Genomic DNA, 25,579 nt, shown 5'->3' with positions numbered 1-25,579 from the left:
TTTAGCAGAGAGACAGAAGGAGGTAGAATCATCAAGATTTGGTGAATCGTAGAATGGGAGGACTAAGGAGAGACAAAAATCAAGGATGATTCCTAGGTGTTTGACTTGGGAAACTTGGTAGCTTAAGGTGCCACTCAACAGGACATGAAATGCAGGTGGGGAGTTTTGATGGCAGAAGGGCAGCAAGGTAAGGAATTTAGCTTTGGGCAGTGAGTGTTCAACACCTGTGGAGAATTCTTGTGAGATGCCTGGTGAGACATCACATACATGAGTCTGCAGACTAGGAAAGTGATCCTGTGGGATGTACAAACTTGGGAGTCATTAGAATGTAAGGAGCAGATGAACCAGGGCAGTTGATGAGATCATTCATAGAGATGATGCAGATTAGTAAGAGAGAAAGGGCCAAAGGCAGATACTAGATAAAAATCATTTGACGATTGCACACACACACACAAACAACTAGGAAGTGATATGAGGAAAACTATGAGTGTTATCATGAAATGTAAGGGAGAAATATACATCTCTCTCTCTCTCTCAGATACAGGATTTTCTGGCTTCATGAAATGAGTTGTTGGCTGTCTCCTACCTTGACTCCATGCTGCTTTTGTATTTTGTTTTCTTTAGTATTTATGTAATATTAGGGTAATCTGTCCTTTCAGCTTTTGGTACGACTTACTTTTAAAACAGTACGGAGCTATTGGGGTTTTTTCGCGTGTAAGAAGATTTAGACTCATCTTCGTTAATGGTTATAAAGAAGGATGGGATTCAAAATATTAACTATGTCATAAGCCCAACCATCCTGAAAATACCTCAGCCTGGAAACATCTATTGTGTCCCGGTATCTATAAAACATTTAATAGCATTCCTTCTGGAGTAAGTCTTGGTAAATTAAATACTTTTTGGAATTTTTTCATTTCATCTATGTGTTCAAAAGAATTATAACCTACTTAAAATTCTAACTCTTGAGAATTATAACCTACTTAAAATTCTAACTCTTGAGGACTCTGTACCCCTCTTTTCTGAGGTATTTCTTATATTATTTACCATATTCTAGTTAACTATGATTTTTTAACTTATTTATTTAATCGTTACCTCTCCTCCCTCAATTATAATATTAGTTCCATGAGAACATGGATTTTTGCTTTTGTCACTACTTCATTCCTGATGCTAAGAACAGTGTCTGGGACACATTGTGTGCTAAGTAAATACTTGTTTAAATGAGTAATGTTTAATTACCAGTTTTGACTTTGTAGATCTTGTTTTATATTTACTTTCTGGTAATTTCTCTTCATATCAGTTATTTTCTCCCTCTTTCTTTCTTTTTCTCTTCTCCTATCTTCTTAAATTGGATGCTTAACACAAAACCTTTATTTTTTTAATATAAATATTTTTTTTTTTTTTTATTAAAGATTTTATTTTTTTCCTTTTTCTCCCCAAAGCCCCCCGGTACATAGATGTGTATTCTTCGTTGTGGGTTCCTCTAGTTGTGGCATGTGGGACGCTGCCTCAGCGTGGTCTGATGAGCAGTGCCATGTCCGCGCCCAGGATTCGAACCGACGAAACACTGGGCCACCTGAAGCGGAGTGCGCGAACTTAACCACTCGGCCACGGGGCCAGCCCCAATATAAATATTTTTATCTTAAAATACTGTAAATTTTTTCCCACTAAAACAAAAATATGTCCATTTTAGAAGAAAATTTCTCTGAATTTCAGTATCCAAAATAAAACACCCTTGTTACTTTGGTATATTTCTCTTTTGCACATGTATTTTTTTCCTTCTCATAATTGAAAATAGTGCTGCATGCAATCTGGTGACTGGCTGATTTTAACTTAAAATGTGATCGCAATGCAAATTTGTGCATTATTACTTTGGCCAATTATAGAGTCTCTACACTGTATGTGTAGAGACTAGAGGTGTACATACATAATATAGGCATTTAGAAGTATTCCTAAATGATGTAACTAAATATATAAATATTCAGGTTATTTATAAGATTATCATGTCTTTGGGGCCCTCTTTCACCTAAATGAATTTGAAGAAATTGATTAATTATAAATTATAATCCTAGAATATTTTGAGTCTTGAAGTGGTTCATAGGAGAAATACTCTGGACTTTGGGAAATAAAGCAAGAGGACAGTAGAAAAAAATATATTTTATTTAAAATTTGGGGTTGAGTACCTACCTAGATCTGCTGATTGTATTGTTTATAGCAGTATGATGGTATCCCTCTCTGCTTAGATCTCAGAAATTTTCTGGGCAAAGCATAGTTCCAGTCATCTTGGAATCATCATTATTGTCCTCTGCAGGACATGCATGACTGCACTCCTCTGAACATTCTCTATTTAACAGAAACATAGTATATAGGCAAGGTCCTACACACCTTGTAAATATTAACTGGTTTATTTCTCATAACTAATCAATGAGTTAGGTCCTGTCATTATCTGCATTTTACAAATGAAGAAAGAAAGACACAAAGAATTTAAGTAACTTGCCTAACCTGTGTGACACAACTAGGTGGTAGAGCCAGGGTTCAGACCGACATCTTTGTTCTGGAACCCATGCTCTGAAATGAGCTGTCTCTCTTTGTAGGGTTTATCTCTACCAGAAGCATTGCCAGATTCTACAGTCTGGGTAAGGAAGCCTGAGGATGGGGCTGTGGGGTGATACTTGTGCTCTTGATTGTCTGGAGAATGACATATCTTGCCTTACACCAACACATCTTGATTGGTCTCTATATTTTCTTCTCTGGGATAATGACTATTCCAGCAGTTGTCTCAATATGCTTATTAATGCTGGGGGCATTTCTCTTTTATTAAGCAACAGAGAAGAACAGGTTGGAAAGGCCTCACAAAAATGCAGGATTCCACTCTCGTTTTCAACCTCAAATCCAAGCAAGTCCACAAACAGAAAGAATTCCTAAACATGACATGAGTAAAGGTAAGTACGTGTTTGTGAATTTCCACGATACTCTAAATGTTAGAGTATTGAGAATCTTACGTTGATCTTTTAAGAAACCTGTAGATAATTTCAGAACTATTATGGCACCTGCATTTTAATATGTCTTATGCAAGAAAAAATATTCTTCAATAATATTTATTCAAATTACCCAACAAAAAAGTAGTTATCTCGATCATCTCAGTGGAGATTTTGAAGGTAACACGCAAGAAGGGGTGGCTCATTACTTGCAGAAAGTTCAGGATTTTGCAGAATTCAATAGATCCAACAGATGAATATCCTAACCTAAACTCGAGGTATACTTCTCTTAGAAAATGCCTGTTTTCCTTTGAAATGATGACTTTGCTTCAAATTCTCATAACTACTAGGTGGAGGTAACATAGCACAATGCGTTTGGTAGTCAGACGGAACTGGACTTTAACATTTTCCACGAATAATTAGCCATGCAACAGTACCAATTACTTAATTACTAATATCTGCACCTCAGATTCCTCGTCTGTAAAAATAGAATGGCAAATCTTAGAGTTATTGTTGTGTCTAAATGAGATCATATAAGTAAAGCCATTACCACGATAAGCATTCAATTTTTGGTAGCTGCCATTCATTTATATATATATACGATTGTTACATATTACATAATTTATATATATAAAGTATATATTTATGTAAATACAATTAATGTATATATATGAAGTATGTTCCAAATAATCTTTTTTTACCCAAACTATACATTTTTCTTCTTGAGGTTTAGCCAAGAAGAACTTTTCACCAGGATAATTCTCACGTAGTCAGTTTTTCAGTTTGTTCCTGAGTGATTCATTCAACTAGTTAAAAATATGTATTGAGTGTCTTTGAGTCATGATACCAAAGCCAGACAAGTCAACAGGCTTTTGTGATGGTTTAGACTACATGTGGCTGTGACTTGGACTAACGTGATCAAAGGAAGGCAGAAGATCAGAGATACCTTTAAATTTCTACCTGATTGTTGTTTCTTTAGAGGACTTTTCTAGGACTTGCAGTGAGTTTTCCATTTCCTCCATTCTCCGTTTCATAAAGATCTCATTTTGCCACAGTCTGAAATTTCTCCCTTACCATTTGGATTGAATTTTGGCTAGTTCCTAATTGACTATTCTATACAGTAGTCCGGGGCTGTTTGCTTATTTTCCAGAGACATTCTCTGTTACTACATCCCTGAAGAGAAGACTGGGAAGGGATCCTAGTAGTCATCTAAGTTTTAAAATCAATAGGTTTTATTATTGATATTTCTCTTTTCTACCCTAAAAATAATAAGATTTAGAGGGAAAATAGTTCCAATAAGGGAAATGCCATACATATTGTAAGCATTTCAAGAAAAGAACAGATAATGGTTTTAAGAAGTAAATGGTTATTTTAAAAAGCAAAGGGAAAATTGTACCCCTTCCCCTGAGCTACCTTACACTGCTAAATAATCTTTAAGGCAGTAGCACCAACAATTTTAAAATAACAGACAAATACTTCTAATAGATGATAAGTTTCCTAAAAATGAAATACCCATGTGAGCTGAGTGCTTTATAATACCTACTTACTGAAAATGCTAATTAATTCAGTGGTTCCATTCTTAACTCAATAATTCATCTACAGTTTACTTGTTTTCTTGGACAGAGATCCAAGTGGCATCTTCTCGGATGTTTCGTTACCGTAATATTAGGAACTATGGGTTTTATTCTTTTGGGAATATCAGCATTTTTTACAACTAAGTGTAAGAATTCTACAGAAACATCATTCCTCATGTTGAATTTTATATAAAGATTTTTCTTCTAAAAGGAGGATGAATGGTACGTCTAATGAGATAATCACATTCTGACAGTAGAGATATTCTTATTTCTAGAGATTTCCGGACTTGAAAACAAATATTCATGAATTCAAAGCAGAAAGTCTTTAGTAAACAGTTCTCAACAAGGAGAACCATGTGTTTATTCCATTTCATACCCTTTCCATTTCACTATGAATCATGCATATTTACTCTTTTAATGTAATTACGTTATGTTAATGTTTCTCTGTTTATTTTATGTTTTCCTGATGACATTAGTTTGAAGACAATTCTGAAGGAATTCTTTATACCATTTCATTTTAATTTTGCACACTTCTCTCTTCTTATAATTTGAATATTTTCCCCTTAATATTTAGGTTGAATCTCAGTTTATTATTAACGATAGATCTAAAGACTCACAGTTTTTCAGGCTCACTGGATCAATCTTTTATTTTCTCTTTTAGACAACAACCAATGATATCAATTATATTAATTATAGCCAATAATATTTGGGTGACTATTTTTATCAATATGTTTACAACTTCTTTACCTTCACCCTCCTCCCATCCCTGTCACACATGCGCTGCTCTTGGTAACAAATATTTGCAACCTGGATGTGTATTCTTTCCTATCTTTCCCTACATCCACCTGCAGAGGGGGCCAACTAATTCATTGTTGGTATTATAACGGTTGGCTATGTTCTATGCACTCTCTTGCATCTTGTCTTTCTCATTTGAAAATAGGTTTGGGATTCAAGCTGAAATTCATTCTTTTTAATGACAACTTCATAGTCCATGATGAGAATTTACCGTAGTTTATGCAACCAGAGCCTCTGGGTTGGCATTCACTTTATTCTAAATTTTTGCTGTTGTAAACAATACCACAATATACATTTTTACAAACTGATGCTTTAATTTTTGTGGGATAGTTTCCCAGAGTTAGAATAAATTCTCAGAGTGAGGATTTCTGAGTTTTAGAGTATGTATATTTTAAATAAAACATATTTTGTGAGATTATTTTCTAAACATGAGGTATTAATTTGCATATCCATGGCAAATGCCTAAGAACACTTTTCCTTACATTGTGCTAGTAATAAATATTTTTGTTCTTCCAATTGTTTGATATATGTATACATTGCAAAATGATTATCACAATAAGGTTAGTTAATACATCCATCACCTCACATAGTTTGATATGATTTCATTCACATGTATGAGATGTGAGGTCATATCTCATTATGGTTTTGTTTTGCATTTCCCTAATAATCACTGATGTTGAACATATTTGAATGTGCCTGTTGGCCATCTATGTACCTTCCTTGGAAAAATGTCTATTCATATACGCTGCCCATTTTTTGATCGAGTCGTTCATTTTTCTGTTGTTGAGTTGTATGAGTTCTTTATATATTTTGAATATCAACCCCTTATCACGTATATGAATTACAAATATCTTCTCTCAGTTGGTGAGTTGTCTTTTCATTTTGTTGATGGTATCCTTTTTTGTGCAAAAGACTTTTAGTTTGATGTAGTTCCATTTGTTTATTTTTTCTTTTGTTTCCCCTGCCTGAAGAGTAATGATATTCAAAAAGATACTGCTGAGACTGATGTCAAAGAGCACACTGCCTGTTTTCTTCTAGGAGTTTTATGGCTTCAGGTGTTACATTTAATTCTTTAACCCATTTTGAGTTAATTTTTGTGGATGATCAAAGATAATGGTACCATTACCATAGCTTTGTAGTATATTTTGAATTCAGAGACTATGATACCTCCAGCTTTGTTCTTTTTTCTCAAGATTGCTAGGCTATTTGGAATCTTTTGTAGTTCCATATAAATTTTAGGATTCTTTGTTCTATTTCTCTGAAAAAATCTCATTGGGATTCTGCTTGGGATTGCATTGAATCTGTAGATTGCTGTAGGTGATATGGACATTTTAACTATGTTAATTCTTCCAACCCATGAGCACAGAATATCTTTCCATTCCTTTATGTATCCTTAAGTTTCTTTCAATAATATCCTATAGTTTTCAGTGTATAGGTATAATACCTCCTTGGTTAAATTTATTCCTAGGTATTTTATTCTTTCTGTTGCATTTGTAAATGAGATTGTATCCTTGATTTCTCTTTCTGCTACTTTGTTGTTAATGTGTAAAAATACAACTGATTTTTGCATGTTGATTTTGTACCCTGCATCTTAACTGTATTAATTAATTATTTCTAATAGTTTTTGGTGGATTTTTTAGGGTTTTCTATATATAGAATCAGGTCATCTGCAACTAGTCACAGTTTTACTTCTTCCTTTCCAATTTGGAACCCTTTTATTTCTTTGTCTTGCCTAATTGCTCTGGCTATAACTTCCAATACTATGTTAATGAGAGTGGTGAGACACAGCACCCTTGTCTTGTTCCTGTTCTCAGAGAAATGGCTTTCAGTTGTTCACTATCAAGTATGATATTGGCTGTGGGTTTGTCATATATGGCCTTTATTATGTTATGGTACTTTCCTTCTATACCTATTTTACTGAGAGTATTTTTTTTTATCATGAATAAATGTTGGATCTTATCAATTACTCTCTTTGTGTCTAGTAAGATGATCATCTGATTTGTATTCTTCACATGTTAATGTGGTCTATCACGTTGATTGATTTCAGGTGTAAACCATCCCTGCATCCCTGTTAATGCCATTTAATTGTGGTGTATGATCCTTTTAATGCATTGCTGTGTTTGATTTGCCAATATTTTGTTGAGGATTTTTGCATCTATATTCATCAGCAATATTGGCCTGTAATTTTCTTTTTTTGTGTTGTCCCTATCTGGTTTTGGGATCAAGCTAATGTTCACCTTATAAAATGAGTTAGGAAGCATCCCCTCCTCTTCATTTTTTTTGAAGAGTTTATAAGGATAGGTATGAAATCTTCTTGGAATGTTTGATAGAATTCACCAGAGAAGCCATCTGCTCCTGGACTTTTGTATTTGGGGGTTTTTGACTACTGTTTTAATCTTTTCACTTGTGATTGGTATATTCAGATTCTCTATTTATTCTTGATTCAGTTTTGGGAAGTTGTATGATTCTAAGAATTTATCCATTTTTGCTAGGTTATACAATTTGTTGGCATATAGCTTTTCACAGTATTCTCTTATAATCTTTTGTATTTTGGTGGCATCCATTGTAATTTCTCCTCTTTCATTTCTGATTGTATTTGTTTGAGCCTTCTCTCTTTTTTTCTTAGAGAGTCTAACTAAATGTTTGTCAATTTTGTCTTTTCAAAGAACCAGCTCTTAATTTCATTGATCCTTTCTATTGTCTTTTTAGTCAGTATTTCATTTATTTCTTCTCTGACTTTTATTGTTTCCTTCCTTCTACTGACTTTGGGTTTTGTTCTTTTAATAATTCTTTAAGGTATAGCGTTAGAGTGTCTATTTGAGATTTTTCTCACTTTTGTGAGGTGGGTCCATATTGCTATAAACTTCCCTGTTTGTACCACTTTTACTATATCCCATTAGTTTTCATATGTTGTGTTTTCATTTTCATTTGTCTTCAGGTAGTTTCAGATTTCTACTTTGATTTCTTCATTGATGCAATTGTTTTTCAGTTGCATGTTGTTTAGTCTTCACATATTTGTGACTTTTCCAGTTTTCTTTTTGTAGTTGTTCAAGTTTCATACCATTAGGTTAGAAAAGATGCTTGATATGATTTCAATCCTCTTAAATTTATTGAGGCTTGTTTTTTGTCCCAAGGTATGGTCTATATTTCAGAATGTTCCATGTGCACCTGAGAAGAATATCTATTCAGCTGCTTTGGCATGGAATGTTCTATATATATCTATTCAATCCTTCTGGTCTACTGTTTCACTTAAAGCTACTGTTTATTTGTTGACTTTCTGTCTGAAACCTCTATCTATCAATGAAAGTGGGGTGTTAAATTTCCTTACTATTATTGCGTTGCTGTCTATTTCTCCCTTCAGATCTGTTAATAGTTAGTTTGCATACTTTGGTGCTTGTATGTTAGGTTCATATATATTAATAAGTGTTATGTCTTCATGGTGGAATGTCCCTTTTATCATTATGTAATGTTCATCTTTGTCTCTTATTATCCCTTTTTTTGGTAGAGATACCCCCACCTTCTTTTGCTTGCCATTTGCTTGGAGTATCATTCTGATCCCTTCACTCTGAACCCATGTTTGATTTTAGGGCTGAGATGGGTCTCCTGGAGGCAGCATATTGTTGGGTATTTTTTCAATCCATGCAGCCACTCTGTGTCTTTTGATTGGTGAATTCAATCCATTTACATTTACATTATTGGTATATGAGGACTTAATATGGCCATTTTATCTCTTGTTTACTTGGTCTTCTATAATTCCATTGTTTCTTTCTCATTGTACTTCTGAATGCCATTTCAGTTTGGTGGTTTTCTGTGATGTGTTTCTCAGTTTACTCTTTATTTATGATTTGTGACTCTGCTTTGATCTTTTGCTTTGTCATTACCATGAGGTTTGTATAAAAGGTCTCATAGGTGAGACAGTCCTTTTTTGTGCTGATAGCATCTTATCTCACTTAGCCTATGCAGGTTCCATTCTTTTCCTCTTCCTCTTTTATGTTTTTATTGTCATAAATTATCTGTTTTTGTGTTGAGAGTCTGTTACCACATAGAAGTGGTTATTGTTATTTTTGATGCTTGCTTTCCCTTTAGCCTTTGTGTTACGATTAGGTGTTTACTAACCTATTCTGATACAGAATTGCAAGTTTCTGATTCTCTCTATTTAACACCTTGCTTGAAACTTTGTAAACCTGTGCCTTTTTGTTTCAGGTAGGAGGGCTCCTTTCAACATTTCTTGTAAGGCAGGTCTAGTGGCAATGAATTCCCTCAGCTTTTGTTTATCTGGGAAAGCTTTTATTCTTCCTTCGTATCTGAAGGATAAGTCTGCCAGGTAGAGTATTCTTGGAGGATAATTTTGTCTTTCAATATTTTGAATATGTCATTACACTCTTTCCTAGCCTGTAGAGTTCCTGCTGAGAAACATGCTCATAGCCTGATGGTAGTTCCTGTGTAAGTTATTTTCTTCTCTCTGGCCACCCTTCATATTCTTTCTTTGTTGTTTACTTTTGACAGTTTTAATATAATGTGCCTTGGAGAAGGTCTTTTGCATTGAGATAATTAGGAGTTCTATTAACTTCATGTTCTTGTATATCCAGTTCTTCCCCCAGGTTTGGGACGTTCTCAGGTATTATTTCTTTGAGTAAGCTCTCTGTTCCTTTCTCCCTCTCTTCTCCTTCTGGGATATCTATTACTCTTGTGTTGCTTTTCCAAATTGAGTTGGATATTTCTTGTAGGACTTCTTCATTTCTAAAAAATCTTATTTCTCTCTCTCTTCTTCCACCTGAATCATTTGCAGATTTAAACCTTAGAGCTTGCTAAGTCTCTCTTCCAAATGGTCTTATTTATTTCCAATCCTTTCTTTTTTTCTTTAAATGTGAGGATCCTTTTTCATTTGTTTTATTTTGCAAAGTTATGTCATTTTCTGTGCTGCAAATGATCAGACCAGACAATGCAAAAGTACAAAATGCAATTTTGTGTATAAAATTAAATTCTTAACTGCCTGTTTTTTGTAGCCCCAGAAGATACCTCAAGAGGAGAGAGTAGTTTTTTTGTTATTTGTTGATGTTTTCTGCACAGATTTCCCTTATTTTCTGATTCTCTTAATTTCCCTTTCTTTGCTTGGCTTTTTTATTATCCTCATTCCCTGCCATGTGCTTCAGATATCTACAATAATTACTGGGGAAAAGAGAAAATAAACATAAAAGCATGGTTCTGCAGAGGTTTATAGGTGACTTATACTTTCTTCTTTATATTTTTCTATATTGTTTCAGGTTTACAAACATTAGAAAAATTAAAAACTGATTATTCTGTTCACAAAAACTGGCATGAACATTCTAGAAACTTTAAGAATTTGACCAGTAGGATTCTTTTTTTTTTTTGATTGCAGTAACATTGGATTATAACATTATATAGGTTTCAGATGTAAAGCATAATATATTTCAAATTCTGTGTAGATTACGTCATGTTCACCAGCCAAAAAATAATTATAGTCCATCCCCTCACATGTGAGCCTAATTACCCCTTTTGCCTTCCCCTCTTCTCCTATGGTAACCACCAATCCAATCTCCATTGCTATGTGTTTGTTTGTCATTGTTTTATCTTCTACTTATGAGTGAGATCATATGGTATTTAACATTCTCCCTCTAACTAATTTCACTCAGCATAATACCCTCAAGGACCATCCATGTTGTCACAAATGGCCAGATTTCATCATTTCTTATGGCTGAGCAGTATTCCATTGTGTATAAATACCATACCTTCTTTATGCATTTGTCCCTTATGGGCACTTAGGTTACTTCCAAGTCTTGGTTATTGGGTATAATGCTGCAATGAACATAGGGGTGCAAGTATCTTTATGCCTTTGCATTTTCAAGTTCTTTGGATAAATATCCAGCTGTGGGATAGCTGGATCACATGGTAGATCTACTTTTAATTTTCTGAGGATACTCTGTACTGTTTTCCATAGTGGCTGCACCAGTTTTCACTCCCACCAGCAGGGTACAAAACTTCCATTCTCTCCACATCCTTTCCAACATTTGTTGTTTCCTGTCTTATTAATTATAGCCTTTCTGACTGGAGTGAGGTGATACCTCATTGTAGTTTTGATTTGCATTTCCCTGATAGCTAATGATGTTGAGCATCTTTTCATATGCCTGTTGGCCATCTGTATAGCTTCTTTGCAGAAATCTCTCTCTTCAGACCTTTTGCCCATTTTTTAACCGGTTTGTTGGTTTTGTTGTTGTTGAGATGTATGAGTTCTTTGTATATTTTGGATATTAACCCCTTATCTGATATATGGTTTGCAAATATCTTCTCCCAATTGTTATGTTGTCTTTTTGTTTTGTTCATGGTTTCCTTTGCTGTGCAGAAGCTTTTTAGCTTGATGTAGCCCCATTTGTTCATTTTTTTTCTTTTGTTCCCCTTGCTCGGTTAGACATGGTACTTGAAAATATGCTATTCAGACCGATGTCAAAGAGCATTCTGCCTATGGTTTCTTCTAGGAGCTTCATGGTTTCAGGTCTTTCATTTAAGTATTTAATCTATTTTGAGTTGATTTTTGTGTATGGTGTAAGGGAATGGTCTACTTTCATTCTTTTGCATGTGCCTATCCAGTTTTCCCAACACTACTTATTGAAGAGACTCTCCTTTGTCTATCATATGCCCTCGGCTTCCTTGTTGAATATTAGCTGATCATAAATGTGTGGGTTTATTTCTGGGCTCTTGATTCTGTTCCATTGATCTCTGTATCTGTTTTTGTGCCAGTACCATGCTGTTTTGGTTGCTATGGCTTTGTAGTATATTTTGAAATCAGGGAGTATGATAGTTCCATCTTTCTTCTTTTTTCTGAGGAATCATTTGGCTATTCGGGGTCTTCTGTTGTTCCATATAAATTTTAGGATTCTTTGTTCTATTTCTGTGAAAAAGTTTTTTGGAACTTTGATAGGTATTGCGTTGAATCTATAAACTTTTTAGGAAGTATGACCATTTTAACAATGTTAATTCTTCCAATCCAAGAGCACGGAATGACTTTCCATTTCTTTGTCTTCTCGATTTCTTTCAACGTTTTATAGTTTATGTGTACAGATCTTTCACTTCTTTGGTTAAGTTTATTCCTAGACATTTTATTCTTTTTGTTGCAATTGTAAGTGGGATTGTACTCTTAATTTGTCTTTCTGCTACTTCATTGTTAGTGTATACAAATGCAGCTGGCGCCAGCCCAGTGGACCAGTGTCTAAGTTCGCACATTCTGCTTCTTGGCAGTCTGGGGTTTGCCAGTTTGGATCCCAGGTGTGAACATGGCACCACTTGGCACAAGCCATGCTGTGGTAGGTGGTCCATATATAAAGTAGAGAAAGATGGGCATGGATGATATCTCAGGGTCAGTCTTCCTCAGCAAAAAGAGGAGGATTGGAAGTAGTTAGCTCAGGGCTAATCTTCCTCAAAGAACAAAGTAAAACAAAAGCAAAGCAAAACAAAACAAAACATAAAGAAACACAAACAATTTGTGTATGATGATTTTGTATCACACGACTTGACTGTAATCCTTTATTGTTTCTAAAAGGTTTTTAGTGGATTCTTTAGGCTTTTCTAGATATAAAATCATGCCGTCTGCAAAGAGTCACAGTTTCTCTTCTTCTTTTCCAATGTTGATCCCTTTTTTATCTTTTTCTTGCCTGCTTGCTCTTGCTAGGACTTCCAATACTATATTACATAAGAGTGGTGACAGTGGGCATACTTGTCTGGTTACTGTTCTTAGAGGGATAGCTTTCAGTTTTTCTCTGTTGAGAATGATGTTTGCTGTGGGTTTGTCATATATGGCCTTTATTATGTTTAGATGTTTTCCTTCTATACTCATTTTAGTTAGAGTTTTTATCATAAATGGAAGCTGTATCCTGTCAAATGCTTTCTCTGCATCTACTGCATCTACTGAGATTATCATGTGATTTTTATTCTTCATTTTGTTAATGTGGTATATCACATTTATAGATTTGTGGATGTTGAACCACGCCTGGATCCATGGAGTGAAACCCACTTAATCATGCTGTATGATCTTTTTAATGTATTGTTGTGTTCAATTTTCTAGTATTTTCTTGAGGATCTTTGCATCTAGGTTTATTGGTGATTTCGGCCTGTAATTTCCTTTTTTTGTGTTGTCCTTGTCTGGTTTTGATATCAAAATAATTTTGGCTTCGTAGAATGAGTTAGGATGCCTCCCTTCCTCTTCAATTTTTTAGAAGAGTTTGAGAAGGGTAGGTATTAGATCTTCTTTGAATGTTTGGTAGAATTCAACAGGGAAGCCATCTGGTCCTGGACTTTTATATTTTGGGATGTTTTTGATTGCTGTTTCGATCTCCTTACTGGTCATTGGTCTATTCAAATTCTCTACTTCTTCTTGGTCCAGTTTTCGAAGCTTGTATGTTTCTAAGAATTTATCCATTTCTTCTAGATTATCCAATTTGTTTGCGTACATCTTTTCATAGTATTTTCTATTATTTTTTGTGTTTCAGAGGTGTTCATTGTAATTTCTCCTCTTTCATTATTTTTTCCTTCCCTTTCAATTCTGATTTTATTTATATGAGCCTTCTCTCTTTTTTTCTTGGTTGAGTCTACCTAAGGGTTTGTCAATTTTGTTTATCTTTTCAAAGAACCAGCTCTTGGTTTCATTAGTTTTTTCTATTTTTTTTAGTCTCTATTTCATTTATTTCTGCTTTGATTTTTATTATTTCTGTCCTTCTACTGATTTTGGGCTTTGTTTGTTGTTCTTTTCCCAGTACCTTTAGATGTGCTTTTAGATTGTCTATTTGGGATTTTTCTTCTTTGTTGAGGTAGGCCTGACTTGCTATAAACTCTCCCCTTAGAACTGCTTTTGCTGTATCCCACAGATTTAGGCATGTCATGTTTTCATTTTCGTTTGTCTCCAAGAATTTTTTGATTTCTCCTTTGATTTCTTCATTGATCCAATCATTGTTCAGTAGCATTTTGTTTAATCTCCACATTTTTGCAGCTTTTCTTGTTTTCTTCCTGTAGTTGATTTCTAGTTTCATACCTTTGTGGTCATAAAAGATACAGCGTATTATTTCAGTCTTCTTAAATTTGTTGAGACTTGTTTTGTGCCCTAATATGTGATCAATCCTGGTGAATGTTCCATGTGAATTTGAAAAGAATGTGAATTCTGTGGTTTTTGGATGCAATGTTCTATATATATCTACTAAGTCCATCTGGTCTAACATGTCATTTAAGGCCAGTGTTTCAATATTGATCTTCTGTTTGGATGAACTATCCATTGGTGTAAGTGGAATATTAAACTCCCCTACTATTATTGTGCTACTGTCTATTTCTGCTTTTATGTCTGTTAATAATTGCTTTATATATTTAGGTGCTCCTATGTTGGGTGCATAGATATTTGCAAGTGTTATACCTTATCGTTGGATTGTTTCCTTTATCATTATGTAGTCCCCTTCTTTGTCTCCTGTTACAGTTTTTGTTTTAAAGTCTATTTTGTCTGATATAAGTATTGCTACCCCCACTATCTTTTCTTTGCCATTTGCACGAAGTATCTTTTTCCATTCTTTCACTTTCAGTTGGTGAGTATCTTTAGGTCTTAAGTGTGTCTCTTGTATGTAACATATTTATGGGTCTTGGTTTTTTTTATTCAATGGGCCACCCTATGTCTTTTGATTGGAAGATTTAGTCCATTGATGTTTAAAGTAGCTATTGATAAATATGTATTTATTGCCATTTTGTTACTTTTTTTCTGGGTGTTTCAGTTCTTCTCTGTTCCTGTCTTTTTCTCTTGCTCTTTTCCCTTGTGGTTTGATAGCTATCTTTAGTAATATGTTTGATTTCTTTTGTCTTACTTATTTGCTTACCTATTATAGGTTTCTGATTTGTGATTCCCATGAGGATCCTATTTAATATTTGATGTATATAACAGTCTGTATCGAGTTGATAGACTCTTCAGCTTGACGTCCTTCTAAAAGCTCTATTTTTTCACTCCCTCTTCCTACATTTTATGTTTTTGAAATCACATGTAGTTTCTTATTTAGTGTGTGTCTATCCATTACCCTCTTATCATTGAAATAGGTGATTTTAGTACATTTGTCTTTTAACCTTCATATTTTCTTCACAGGTAGCTGATCTGCTGCCTTTACTGTATTATTACCTTTACAAGTGATTTTATTGCCTTTTTTTTTGTTTTTTTGATAATTTTTTTAAATCTGTATTTGTGGTCATTGCTTTCCCACTTAAATAAGTCCCTTCAGCATTTCTTGTAGAACTAGTTTCTTGGTGATAAAATCCTTTAATTTTTGCTTGTCTGGGAAGCTCTTTATCTCTCCTTCCATTATGAATGACAACCTTGATGGATAGAGTATTCTTGGCTGTAGTTTTTTTTTCCTTTTAGCACTTTAAATATGTCACGTCATTCTCTTCTCGCCTGTAAGGTCTTGGCTGAGAAGTCCGCTGATGGCCTCATGGGCTTTCCTTTGTATGTCACTTGTTGCCTTTCTCTTGCTGCTTATAGGATTCTCTCTTTATCTTTAATTTTGGACTTTTTAATTATAATATTTCTTGGGGTGGTTCTCTTTCAGCTTATCTTGTTTGGAGCTCTCTGTGCTTCCTGTACTTGGATGTCTGTTTCCTTCCTTAGGTTAGGAAAATTTTCATCTATTATTTCTTCAAATAAATTTTCTACCCCTTTGTCTCTCTCTTCTCCTTCTGGGACACCTATTATCTGAATGTTAATGTGCTTGATATTGTCCCAGAGTTCCCTTAGACTGTTCTCATTCTGTCTAATTCTTTTTTCTTTTTTCTATTCTGCTTGGGTGATTTCCTCTAGTCTTTCATCTAGCTCACTGATCCATTCTACTGCATCCTCTACTCTGCTATTGAGTCCCTCTGGTGAATTTTTCATTTCCAATATTGTATTCTTCATTTCTGATTGGTTCTTTTTTATATCATCCAGTTCTTTGAAGATGACCTCACTGTGTTCATCCAGTCTTCTCCCAATATCTGTGAGCATCCTTATGCTATTTTGTTTGAACTCTTTGTCAAGTAGGTCACTTGTTTCTGTTTCATTTAGGCCTTTTTCTGGCGTTTTGTCCTTTTCCCTTGCTTGGAAATTATTCCTTTATCTCCTCATTATGCCTCTTTCTCTGCTTGTTTTTATGTATCAAGGTGAATCAGCTGTCTCCTGATCTTGGAGAAGTGGCCTTATGTATGAGATTCCTTATGAGGACCAACAGTGTGCTTCCCTCTTGTCATCACTCCAAATGATCCAGGAGTGACCCCTTTGTGGGCTACTTCTGTCTTTCTGCTGTGGCAGTGTTGCTCTTACTGCAGGTACCCAGGGAGTCTAGTTTTTCCTTCTCTTGCCAGCTGTTTGTAAATCTGGTTTATGGAGCCTCAGCACCATTGGCTACAAAGTCTATCACCACACGCCTATTGCAGTTTTCCTCTTAATTGTGTTGGTATACAGTGTAGCTGGTTGCTAGGCTCAGGGGCTTACAGTTGCATTAGGCCTCAGTCCTACAAGGCTGTTGTCAGTTCTCTTAGGAGTGCAGCTGAGTGGGGCTGGCCCTAGGTAAGGGAGCACTCAATTGAATCAGGCTTTGGAAGGTGGGGCTTATCCTTATTATGGCTATTTGAGAAGCACAGGTCTTCTGCCTCTAATAAGCCTCACCCCTGGCAGGACCACAAACATCATCAACACAGTCCCAGTCCCTGCACTCTTCTCAACTCCCTGGAGTGTACCCTGATGCCACAATGCAGAGGCCATCACCTCTCCACCAATGCCCCCTGCAGTTCACCTTGTCCTCACACAGGCCCTGCCCCACAGAGGCAGACACACTAGCCTGTCTGTAGGGGATCATGGCACCCAGTCAACACAGGTTGAAAAGTAGCCTGAGGTCTTGCTGTTGGGTGGGGCTGGTCCCTGGGGTCACAGGGCTGGGCTGCCTGCCCTGGCTGAACTGGACTAAACCTGTGCTCTCATGGGTATGGCAGACCCCTGGGCTAACAGCCCAAGGGAAGAACCTCAATGGCACCCATGGGGTCTGTGTCAGCATGCGTAGACCAGGTCAGAAGAATGGCCCCACCAATGTCTCAGTCTCCAGAGAGGTCCCTCCTCTCACCAAGATGCCCCCAGAGCCTACCAGATGAGTCTTGTTTCACCAAAGGACTGTCAGCCTTCTATCTGGTGATTTTAGGTTGCTGCAGTGAGTGAGTTTGTGTGTGGACCCTTTAAGACCTGGGTCTTTTCAGCTTTTGGGAAATAGCTTTTCTGGGGTTATCCTCACTGCAGTTAATAGCCAGTGAAGCCAGAGAGTAAGACCCTCGTCTCAGTTGGGCTGAGTCTGAAGTATGCTTATAACAGTACCCACTACAGATCTCACTCCTCCAGGGATGGCTGCATACCTTAGGACGTTTCCCGCCAGGCCAGCTGAGAAGCTTCGGTGCTCCCAAAGGTGGCTTTTTTTCCTCTCCAGCAGGAATTTCTGCCTTAGGAATTTCCCTTGCTGTGGGGGATCTTTTTATGCAATTTTCAGTTTTCTATCCAGGGTAATTTTTCCAACAATAGTTGTAACCTGAGTGTGTTCATGGGAGGAGATGAGTTCAGAGTCTGCTTATGCCGCCATCTTGATGAGATCTCTCCAATGCTTTCCACTTTAGCTTTCATCTCATTAATTGTGTTCTTCATCTCCTGAATTTCTGTTTGATTTTTCTTTTTAGGGGTTCAATCTCTTTGGTGAAGAGGTAAATCTCTCCTTTTGTTCATTAATTTTATTTAAGAGCTCATTGAACTGTCTTCCTGAGTTTTCTTGTAACTCATTGAGTTTCTTCATCACAGCTATTTTGAAATCTCTGTGAGTGAGATTGCAAACTTTTGTGACTTCAAGTTAGTTTTCTGAAAAGTTGTCATTCTCTTTCTGTTCTACGATGTTACTGTAGTTCTTCAGGAAGCTTGATGAGTTGATCCTCTGCCAGCACATTTGTGGTAGTGAACACATTTCATATTTGGGTAAGGGTTTGGTTACTTTGGTTCTCAGCTGCTTCTGGTTATGTTTGAGATCCTGCACTTTTCACCATCCAGCACCTCTGCCAGAGGCATTTTCAGTGGCCTCCTTTTGCTGCATGTGCCTCTGAGGTTGCTGGTGGTTTGTTGCTTAAAATGTCACTGCAGTGTCATGTGTTGCCACCAGGGTCACCAGACCATGAGCACTTCTGCTGCTTCCAGGGTCACCTGAGTCTTGTATTACCCCACTGGCTCTCCATGTGTTCTTCATGGGCTTGCGTGCTGCTGCCCTGAGCTGCTTCTTCCAGCTTATCTGGGGGTCCTGACAGCATTGCTGCCTGTGTTGCTGGGTTCACGGGTGTCACTGTCACTGCCAGAGGCCTGGGGTCTTGTTTGCAATCCTTGCTGCTAACAGAGCCAGTGCTGAGGTTGCCACCATTGGGGCCTGGGTCATAGGTTCTGCTATGGCTCATGAAATCTCAGTCTCAGGTACCACCTGCCACTGCTGAGGGAGGGGTGGGGACTAATCCACAAGTGTCATTGCTGCTCCTGCAGCCTCTGCTCACTGGCATGTGCTGGTGTACTTTTTGAAGACTTAGGTCAGAGCACTACCACTCCTGCGAGTGGTATCCACATTTTGGATGCAGCCCCTGCTGCGGGATAGACTGGGTTTGGTGTCATCACTTCCTGGCGAGGGGTATGGGGCTAGGTTACTGGAACTACTGTGCTTCCTGAAGCCCCAGGTCGTGGACACCACCTGCACCACTAGGGTTGGGTGGAGGCTAAGCCACAAGTGCTGTTGCTGCCCCTGCAGCCTCTGGTCACAGGTGTTTGCCCTAGTCTGCTTTTTGAAACTTCGGGTCAGGGACCCACCACCCCTGCCTGGGATATCTGCATTTGAAATGCTGTCCCAAATGCTGGAATGACCAGGCCTGCTGCTAGAGGACAGGGAGAGAGCTGGGTCATTGGATGGATTTTTTTGCCCCAGCAGGGCTGTAAAATGGTCTCCACAGCCAGCATGTCATGCTTGCTGGTGACCAGAACCAGGCAGATCTGCCCCTTGAGATCCCTGGCCAGACAGAGCTAACAGCTCAGCTTTGAAGATGGACAGAGCCATTGGCTGGACTTTCTACTTGGATGCTCCTGTTGTAGATTGGCAGAGCCACTGGGACACAGTTGTGAGTAGGCATATGGTACACCAAGGTCTGAGCACTGGTTATAGTCAAGTTGCACATATTTCGCCAATGATCATTATGAGCTGAGACTCAAGTGGGCCTCCTGGGAAGTGCCCTAATTTCTTCCTCCTGGTGCAAGTGGGTGTCTACCTTCAGCTCTCCTTTTCCCATTGGAGAAACCATAGTCCCAGGGGGACCCTCTGGACGTGGCACCATGCAGGCCTGGGGGACGGGCAAAGCAGGCAGAGAGTATCTGTTCCCCTTACTCTTGTAATGCAGTCCTTCTTAGTCTCTGTAGTTCACATGGGTGCTTCAGCCTCATCCCCATGTTCTGGGATGTTCACAATGGTGTCTTGTCTATGAATACTTGCAGGTTGGTCTTATGAAGAGGATTGAAGTTGAGAATGACTTACATCATCATTTTGATGAGGTCACTCTCTCACATAATTCCTAAAATATGAGAAACAAGATTAAAATTATAGGAGAGGAAGTTTGATTTTTTCTGGTTTTTAATATTATACATGTATTTTCCTCATTTCGAAAATAAAAAGGAAATCTTATTTTAATAGAGTTATATTTTACCTATTAACCTAACTGTCTTATACTGATGAATTTTAGACTTATGAGCTGCTTTTAAATATCAGAATATGTTGGATAATGACACTCAGGAATATGAGCACTCCATGATTCACATGAAAAGTAAATGCTTTTCAAAGGATCAGTTAAATTCAGGTATGGAGTAAATATAAGCAATAGTAATTAAAAATTGGTTTATCAAGTTATTGCCAGGTAACCTCTATTTCATTATTAAACTAATTATCTACAAAAGTTAAGTATGGTAGAGGTATTTTTCAAGGGGATTGCAATTTCTTACCACATGGTCTGCCTGCATCTTTCAATTGGGGATAATCAAACTTCAGTAGTTTCGGATTATTGGCCCATCAACTAATTGACTTTGCAAATAATAGGAGGAATGCAATAGTTTTTGAACCTCTTTCAGAGCTGTATCAATCAGCACAGGGTTTTTTCAGTGCATTTAATTTATAGTATACATATGGTGTGGTATAATTGTTTCATAGTTTCATATTTGTCTATAGGGCAGTATTGTCCATTGATCCTTTGTAAACTTCTACTATTGTATGTATAGTTTTGCTAACGAGACTTCCTTAAAACAAATCCCCACTCCTGACTTGCTCAAATGGGTGAAATTCACTTTGCAAGCAATTCCATCCTGTCTTTCAAAGTCATGGGCAACCTGGATATCAGGGAACTTCCCTGAAGTTTCCTTAAGTCACCAACTGAAACAGCCAATTCCATGGACCTTATATCCATACACATTTACTGATTTTGAATAAATATTGTGGTAGAACTTTCACCTTTCTGTCCATATTGCCCATCACTACCAGTTGCCTTAAAATTTTCCTGGTGGAGTATAATTTAATTACCTTTGTTTTGCTTTCTGTGAAAATAACTGATATTATATTTTTTGTTTCTACATTTTTCAGATCACAAAGTTTTATGGGTGGGAGAAGGGAAAGATGAATTCTTTTCTTTCTTTAAACAAATAATTACTGTGCTTTTATGAAGCTCGAAGAGTAGTGGGGAAAAAGGTTCTTAGTATACGTACAAAAAATAAATGATGAAAACAATGCAGTTTGTACACTCTTGAATATTTCTTTTGCACTCCTTCCATGGTGCCCATGGCATTGGAGAAAGCTTTGCAGAAAAAGAAAACTACTGCTTCCCTCTCAACAACAACACTGTTATTTTTGCCTCCTGAGGCAGCACTGATGTCCTCAGACCTCATGGAGAACAATAACACCTTTAGGACTGGGAAGGTGTGTCTGGATCACAGCTCCCAAGAGCAGAAACTTTCCAAAGGAATAACACAAGCTTTTTCTTCTTTTATGAGAAAATGATGGAGAAGCATACAAAGACAAATGGTCTTGCTGTGGAGAGAAATGCTACTATTTTTCTGACAGAGATAAAAACTTTGAAGAGAGTCATAAATTCTTCATCAACCTGGGCTCCCATCTTTGGAAGATAGAGGATGAGGATGAACATGTAATGAGAATTGAAACTCATTTTTTCCAAGTATTTTGCATCCAAGGAGAAAATTGCTTTAAAAAATTTTAAGAACAGCTGAAAACAATGTTTTTGTTAAATGACAATGGCTCATCTTTGCAAGTGTCAACACAAATAATCCATAACCAATCTATAAATCAAAATTGGGAAGAGTTTATTATGAGCCGATTCCGAGAACTACCCTGGGGTCTTCCTTTCTTCCCCAAAGAAAGAAGGGCAGCAAAGAAGTGGGGTATATAGAATGGTTATATACTGTCAAAGAGCACGTATCACATATGATGGGAATGTCCCTTTTACAACACACACAAGATTGCCTAGCTGGCACAGTGATTCACACAGCCAGTAGCAGGTCTGCTGTGCTGATAGACACAGCAGGTAGTAAGTCTGTTGTCTCGAGCTGGGTGGTCACAGGGTGAGCACAGCAATCAATTCCTAGCCTAGGGAGAGATGCTTACAGTAAGGAAATGCCAATGTCGGGGAAGATGCATCTTTATCTTAAGGGCATTTGTTCTTGTCTTTGGGACATAGTAAATGCTTAAAGCAGATAGACAATGCATGCACAGTGGCCATGTCAGGTCATTTTGGAAAAACAAGGTCAGGCCGAATTAGTTTTACACTAGTAGACTTCCTCATATACTCTAATATATCCTGTTGCTTGCCATTTATTTATCACAAGTCTAATGGAATGATTAGTGGGAAATAAAAGGACTCCATTGTTATTGGGGACTGCAGTATCAGAGTTATATTTTTGTTTTGGGGCAAAGCTTTAAGCACCATTGATGATGCTCTGTGTCTGCTCTAGGAAGCAAACTAAGGTTTCTGAACAAACGGGCATCTCTCATGAAGCTATCATCGGAGTTGTCCTGTTTTCATGTTGTTATACTTTGAAGTCCATTGAGAATAATTGAACTTTTGGTGTGAATATCTGTGGCACATAGGGAACGATTAGGGAATGATAATCAATCCTAAGAGAAAATATAAAAAGAGTTTTAAAAAATCGTCATTCTTTGTGTTCCATTATTTTCATAGTTGCATTGTTTAAAAAAGACAGGTCTAAATCACATGGAGGGTTCTTTCTTCATAGGAATTTATTCAATCTTTTGTGTCTTATTTTTATTGGATTGGATTATCTCAAAAAGGGATTGTCAGATCCTAGGTATGGTAAGATGGCTCCTTGATGCACTATAGTTTGTAAGTATTCAAAACATACTTGAGATGTTCAGTTATTTGTTACTGAGTATGGAAATGAGTTGCTCAGACAAGTTTCACAAAGCAAGGTTTTCTGACCTAAACAGCAAGTCTAATGGATTAATTTTAGTTTTATAAAACATGCTAGACGTTAGAAAAACACTGCAGACTTCAAGCCTTCTCTAATTGTATTCTTGCAGTTTCCTCAAACAGCAATGCTTTTCCCTTAGTACTCTCAGTTAAAATTCACTTTGTCTTTGAAGTTGTTCTTGATCTCCTACTTTGGAATTACTTCCTCCTCTATGCTCCTAAATCACTTTTTTTTCCTTTGACCACTTCATGTCCAATCTAGAGTTGTGTCTCTCATCTCTTGTTCACCCCCAGCACATAACACATAGTACTTGGTGGTTGTTTAACAAAATTTTAAAAATTTATCAATTTGGATAGCTGTAAATTTTTCCTGATTTGGAAATATAAAGACAGTAGCTAGAAATCTGGAGTTTCAATGACTAGTCCCACAGTCTAGATCAAATAGTTATACAGTATAACACTGTATTTATTTTCACTATCTATTTAGATAGTCTTCACCATCTAGCAAAGCACATTCCATATCACAAACCAGTTTAGACTAATAGGAAACAATTTGAAAATTAGTTGGATTGGGCTCAGTGTAATATATTCTTTTTCACATTTTTTCATGCTATACTTTTCTGTGATCCATGGAATCATAGAATTTTAGAACTATAAATAATATTGGAGATTAAATGAATTTTTTTTACAGATGTGAAATAAACTAAAAAAGTGCTAACAACTATTAATGGCAGAGATAAGCTGAGGATTAGGTCACCTATTTCTAAATTTGGTCCTTCTTTACTATTTAGAGTGCTTTTTTTTGATATAATAAATTTTTGTTCCAAACTTGCAGTTTCTCACATGAGAAATGTTGTTTTATATTTCTCCATATTTGCATATAATACACCCTTTATCTGGATCACCTTTACCTCCACTCTTCATCTGGTTAGATCCTATTTGATAATGTATGAATAATTAGATCAGTCTTTTACTTATTCATTCATGCGTGCATTGCTTTAATCCTTTGTAAGCTGTGTACCAGGTTCTGTGTAGTGGCTGTATGTATATTGGAAAGTAAGGTGGATATAGTCCCTCCTCACAAAGTGTGTGTATCTTCTTTAAGACTCAGCTTAAATGTTAGCACATCCAAATAGCCTTCCCTGGCAAACTCTTTCCCGCTTGTCTAAGTTAGAAGCTACTCTTCTGTGGCCAGTGAATGTGTCATTCTCTCAGAATGCGAACTCCTTGAGGACAGGAATAGATTTTCTCTGTATCTGTGTTTCTGGGCCTTGATGTATGGTGGTGCTCTAGAAATGTTTGTTGAATGAACAGAGAAATACCTAAATATATAACTCCCTTCTTGTCCATATCAGTTTATCCACTGAAAATATGGTTTATTTCTGATCATTAGGCTCAGTTTTTCTTTTTTCCCCTCATTAAGAGCTCTACAGTGTTCAAATAATTACAACAACTGTGTGTATACCACAGCAACTAAAGTGGTAGCTGTTCCCTGTACCAAGCAGTTTTTCTTTATTTGTAAGAATTATACTAATTTTGATCTCAAATTGAGTGAGGATAAATGAAGTAATGAACAATCTCGTGCATCTACTCTTTACATGTGGGATGCAGGTAAATGCTCTGTGTTCTTCACATTGCTCAATTTGTGAGGATAATTGCATGTGTAGGAGAACTCGTAATCTGTTGTAGATATTTTGAGTATCAAAGTTTCATCTGCATGGGAAGTGGGTTGATAAGGGGCTTCGTTGACTTGATTTCAAGTTGTCTTTTTTTATGAAAAATAAATATTATAGTTCAGGAACTATTAATGATATTCTTTTTTCCTCTATTTTAGCTGGATTCCTTGCAACCTATTGTGCCCCTTATATACTTTGTGAATAAATGGTCAATACATTTGAGTTATTTTTGAATTGATGTTCAGGAAATACACCTTCTGAAATCAAGATCGACCTTGACATGATTATTTTCATACATTGTCCATTTTCTGGGAAGTATGTTAGTACATTCAGATAGAATGAATCTCATTTCTGTAACTTCCGTTATGTCACTTTTAGGTTTCAAAAATTTTCACTATTGATATAAGAATTAATGCTTGAAAAATAAAAATAAAAATAATATAGAAACACATTGAACAAAAACTGACTCCACAACCCATTCTAATTTCTTTGCCTCTCCAGTGTACACTGTTAATTTGGTTTGTATCTTTGACAAAAATATGTGTATTTTTTCTAGCATTTGCTACGAATAATGCATAAAACTTTATTGTGTATATATCTCTGTGAATGTATTTGAATATTTCTGTAAAGTAGAAATCTAGAAGAGAAACTGCTCTGTCAAATAGTACACATCTTCCAAATTGTGAAATATAAATAAATATTTATCTTCCACAAATGCTGCCCATTAGCACTCATACCTACAATGAATGTACACCTGTTTTTTCAAACTCTTACTAATATTTTATATTATCAATTTTTTAATAGGCATAAATGTTTTTATTGTTCTAATACTTTCAGTATTAGCTGGGAGATAGAGCATCTTTTGTTTGTTAGTCACCCAGTATAAGTTTTTGATAGTGTCCCAAGGTCCTTCCTCAAGGAGACATGGCCTCATCTTCATTCAGGGAGTCTGGGTCTATAAGCTGGCTCGAGTCTGGGATTTGATTGATGGGATGACTCTCTGTTTTTATTATCC

The sequence above is a fragment of the Equus asinus genome, chromosome 22 (genome assembly GCF_041296235.1).
Source record: "Equus asinus isolate D_3611 breed Donkey chromosome 22, EquAss-T2T_v2, whole genome shotgun sequence".
In the NCBI taxonomy this organism is placed as follows: Eukaryota; Metazoa; Chordata; class Mammalia; order Perissodactyla; family Equidae; genus Equus; species Equus asinus.
Note: the sequence above shows the minus strand (reverse complement) of the source record.